This window comes from Morone saxatilis, unplaced genomic scaffold (assembly GCF_004916995.1).
Source record: "Morone saxatilis isolate NCDOM2014 unplaced genomic scaffold, NCSU_SB_2.0 Contig7, whole genome shotgun sequence".
Classification (NCBI taxonomy): Eukaryota; Metazoa; Chordata; class Actinopteri; family Moronidae; genus Morone; species Morone saxatilis.
Genome location: NW_023340246.1, coordinates 13,354 through 18,990, shown reverse-complemented (window position 1 = coordinate 18,990; position 5,637 = coordinate 13,354).

Here is a 5,637-nt window from a genome sequence, read left to right as displayed (position 1 = left end):
AGATTAAACTGTTAAATTCAAGTCTAATACTGTTAATACATTTCTAAAATGACATAAAATTAGTGACAATTATTAGTAAAATAAGTATTTTTTTACAGTATTTTTTATTTACCTTTTTTTCCTTTTTACCGTGTACAGGGTAGGGTTGCTAAATGTAACTTGTGCAGAAGCAAGGACATAACCCCCCACTAGCTTCCCATCTGAAATTATTGTGTGAGATGAAAGCAATAACACAAATACATTATTATTTTGGAGTAGCTAGCATAACCTTTACACATTCAGAAAGGAGGCAATGATGGTGGCTTCTGCAGGGTCTTGGGAGCTCTCTGTAAAAATCTGGTAATTTGTATGACATCGACTAACTCCGATAATATAAAAATTATTAATATTAACTTGCACTGAAGCACTGCATAAAAGAATGTAATGCGGTGTAAGTAAAAAGTATGCATTAAAACAGATGTTTTCACAGCACCTTTGGCTGTTTTGTGGCCTGTCCTGTGTACCATATGCTGTTTAGGAAAGGCTTCACATGTTGTGCTTTACTTTTGGATCATCACCTCTTGTGTGCACGGAAGATATCTTGCCAGTGATGAAGTATAGGATTTCAGGTTTTTGTACATTCAGTTTACACCTGTGTACCAGGAAAAATCAGCCTCTATAATAGGCTGTTAAAAACAGAAAGTAATTATGTGCACTTTGGCTCTACTTAACTTCTGATCTGCCCTATTATGATAGATATAATAATATAAGTGTTATGTATCTGCATATTTAGAAATAATTGTCACATTACAATAATGCATCTTTATAAAACTGAAAGTAGATGTAATGTAATGTTTTCAGTGTGGCTCCAGTTAAAAGAAATTGCTAGAATGGTTCAAGTCTGTTTTCGAAATAGAGGATCACTGGCAGGATTTACAACACCACGCAGTACTTTGATAAGAGCTTGTTAATAGTAATAGTGTCAAGACACAGGTAGACATAGACAGAGAATGCAGTGATTGGGATGTAATCACTGGCCAAGTGCCAAGATTATCTTGCAGACTTGCAGGGGATGTCATATATTAATGTTTGAGTGGACCTATGCATCCCAGACCTTGCAGCAACCCCTGTAGCTGGCAAATGAAGACGCGAAGTAACAAAAACCGCAGTTCCTCTAACAGCCACTTGAGGCTTTCTCCAGAAGTGAGTTAATCTCCATGAGGCCCCATATTAAAATGGGAGTTTTAGCAACCTAGGTGGAGTTATGGAAATATGGAAATATTATAAATGGTGGGTATTCAATTGGGTTAATCCAGTACACTTAATTTATTAAAATTCGGGCTGCACAATTGACATAATAATGAAGTACTGTAGCGCTGCAGAGATGCCCTGGTCTACAAGTCTTGGTACAGATCCTAAAAGAAATTACATCATCATGATTTTAATAGTTTTTTCAGTGAAAATTTGTGATGTGAAAATGATTATTCTAATTATATTATATTCTAATTGTGAATCATATCACATTATCTGTCAAAATAATCACAGTATTATATGTATTATATTATATATTTAATCTGTGGGCGCAGAATATTTATGCACAAGTTACAGTATGCTCAAGATCCATATCTTGTGCCTAATTTAATATAATATATAATACAAGATACACAAATGTAACCTCTGTAAAAGTGCCCTCTTGGATGCCCCTGTGGCAGATAATACATGCCCTCTAGGTGCTAATCCTAACCCTGACTAAGCTGTTCCACCATAAATTATCTCAAAAAATGATATCAATGACTCAATTGTTATCTGATGTCAAGACAGTTCAAGCGCAATATGTGAAGATTCAAATCAGTGAGATAAATAATGAACTGTGATACTCAGAGGGCACTCTTTACTTTTGACTGGGTGTGTCTGGAGATTTTGAAATTGAGGGTGAACCATCCTGTTTGAAGTCGGAGGTGTGGTAACTTTTTTACTTTTTTTGTGAAAAATAAAGCTGATCTAATAATGTGTAGCATATCAATACTGAATAAGTTAAAACATCTATATTAGTGTAGGCCAGTGTGCTACAAAATGTACAAAAAATACACTGTATATACAGTATACATATATAGTAGGCCTGCATCTCAGCAATTGGTTAGTAAATTATTGAGTAAATTGTATAATAGTGTCAGGGATAAGAAAACACTGAATTTGTCAAGTATAAAAGGTTTTCTTATACAGGAAATAATCAAATCACTCATTTTACACAAACACCCAGTGAATAATTCTCTAGATCCTATGGAAGCCCATGTGACGAAACAAAAAAAAAGATCCTGTGAGTCATTACAATGAGAAACTTTATCAATATTTTGGTTTCTCATTATAATGACTTAAATAATCTTTTTTCCCCTGTCACATTCCACCTGATGATGAATGATTCTATTTATTGATTAATCACCTATCAGCACTACATGAATGTAGTGATTCATTAAAAAAACCCACTCATGTCCATGATAAGTTACCTGAGCCTAAAAGCTCACAGATTGTTGTATCTCCCGTCAATCAAATATTACAGTGGTTACATGATTTTCCTAAAACACCTGAGTATCACCTGACTGTCTGCATGCACAGAACAAAAGGGAGACAGGGCAGCTGCTGCAGGGACAAACAGTATCTTGTTTTATGAATTACATTGTAAGGACAGCAGGCTGTGTCCTGACAGACAGGGAGGGCACCTGTGGCAACAGTAACGCATCCTACTCCACTCTATCTACCCATCCATACCCCCACCACCACCCCAGGCTGAGCTAAGTCCACTTACCATTGATGTTTGGTCTCATCCTTTTCTTTTAATAAACAATCAAAACTAGATGTGATGTCTGCCTCGCGCTCCTGTTGCACACAGCTGCAGCGTTTTCCCTTCACATGATGCACAAACATACATTCGTTCAAATAAACTTATGATGAACGCGTACGAATCCACGCTACCAATCACCCGACATGCATCTGCCAGTTGAGAGAAAACAGGAGAACTTCATGAGTCCTGTACCGCTCTGTGGCTGCAGCTCGTCTGTGTGCCTGCTGAGGCTGTCTGCTGCTGCCTTCAAGGGCTGTCGGAAATGTTAACGACTCGCGCATTAATGACTCGCCAATACAGTAAATACCCTACAACTGACGTTTTTATCCAAATACACGACTTGCTGTAATGTGATGTTTCCCACATTGTCGTCATGTGCACATTTTTTTCTTTTACTTGTTGCAGAGCAAACAGGTCTGTGTCAGGGCCGTAGCCACAGTTTTTGAGGTTGTGGCTCCGAGGTTCCCCAATCACCAAAAGTGTAGCCATAAATCATATTGTAGGGCACAGAAAAACCACCAGTCAATCTGTAGGCCTAGCAGATGCGATTTGTAATGTAGAAAAGTATTGAGATAAAAATACATTGAAATATAATATGTAACATTTCCACATTAAAATGTCTAAACCTGTGTTCCATATGTTGCTGAGTTGTGTACTCCCATTATCCAAAATGTTTCCAACAATGTTTTTATCCAGTTTTAAGCCTCATTTTTACTGTACACTGTTTAGATCTTGGTGGTTTTTGAAGCCCCTGAACACTGAATGACTGCAATAACAGTAATGGTGGCAAAGACAACAACTCCCATGATCCCACACATCTTGACAACATCATCAACCTTAATCTTTTGTTGTTGTTTTGATGTGAGAGACTGCCCAGTGGCAGAAATTACATATTGTACGTTTAAAGCTGCAGTACGTAATTTTTTATTAAAATTCAATTCAATTCAATTTTATTTGTATAGTGCCAATTCATAACAGAAGTTAAGAGGCAGAAACCTAAGACAAACCCTTTGGCTCTAGGTGGGTGGTCGTCTGCCTCGACCAGTTGGTGAGAGGAGAGCGAGACAGCGAGAGAGAGAGAAACAGACAGACAGACGCACAGCAACAACAGTAGCAACAACTACACTAATAGTAGTGACTGATGATGATGAACATGAAGAAGAAACTTCTCACTGATGGTCTTGTTTGTGTATATAGCTCATATAGAGGCTCAGTGTTAAACTGAGACTGCTTCATAAGCAGTTATAACTCCTTGTTAAAAACAAGTAAAATGACTAGAACACTAACACAAACTAGCAGACATTGCTGTTAAATATTAATGTTAAAATAACAACTTGATGTTGCAGCCACATTAACACACAGTAACACACCTGGCAGAAGCAGCAACATCCACTACTTTATGGGTTGCACACATAAAATGTGAGTTGTAAGTCCAATAGGCATCATCATCAGAGAATGTAAATAGCTTATCAGTGATGACTGCTTGTCAGTGAACCCCCTCCACCCCATTTACCTCCTCTTCATCATACCAGCGCCCACACAAAGCTCATCAAAGCCACTCTTCATCACATCACATCAGTCTTCAGTCTTTAGTCACTCCCTCCTTCCTCCTATACTATTCACGGCTAGACACACCCTCTTCGAATATGACATCACCACGATGGGGTCTAATCCAAAGACTTTTTTTACATTTCTCATCTGATGTGTCATGTTAATAAATGTATATGTGTGTATCTTTAGTCAGAATGGGGTCTGTCCTGATTGATTGAAAAGGTTATTTAGTGCAGCTTTTATATTATAATCCATTTCTGCCAATAGATTCTCCTAAATGTTACACACTGGATCTTTAACCAAACCACAATCTTTCCATATCTGTAAACACCGTACCTCAGGTTTGGCTGCCTAAAGCTAACCACATTCAGAACTCAGGAGTACAAAATGTTGTCTTTGGTTAACAGTTTCTAATCTGGATATTGCTATTCATATTGCTATAAAAAACTACAAATGAGTATCACAGAGCCTCAGAATTTTGACTTGGATTTGAGTTTTAAGAATGATCTAACTGATGGTGGAAGACTAGTCTTAAAATAATAAATTAATCCTGAATCCTAATCCTATTTCCCTATAATGATGAAAATAATCAGTCTTAAGTGTGTACTGTATGATGGCTGACAGGGCAAAAATGATGTTGTCCTTACTGGGCCATTAGAATCAATGATAGATTGATGTTTTTGAGGAAACTTGTTTTTCTGCAGAAAGAAACTGATATTGATGTCCGACTCATTTCCCACACTGCAGAGCAACTGAATACCAGTCTTTTAACTGAACAACTATTGCATCAGAGAGGTCAAAGGTGTGTCCGGTGGTGCATTTGTAGCTGTGTTTCCATCCAAATGTATCACAAAATCTCATTAAATGTTGAGTAAATCTGCAGAAGAAAATGTGAATGCTTGTTTCCAATTACTACTATTATTATGGGTTAACATTTCTGTTAGTTTCATGTTTTAAAGCTGCAGTTGGTAACTTTTATAAAAATAACATCATAACGTCATATTTGCTGAAACCTTCACTATATCTTGACAGTTGTACATGAGACAGATAATCTGTGAAAAAATTTGGTTCCACTGGCCCGTTTTAGTGCTCCTAATGGCTTTTGCAAAAATCCACCAGGCCTGAATGAAAACAACCAATCAGAGCTGAGACAATAATTACTGTGCAATCTATTGCCCATGTGCAATAACAATGTGCAATAATCAATGGACAATAATTACTGTGCAATCTATTGCCCATGTGCAACTGCTGCTAGTGTTTGTGTTATT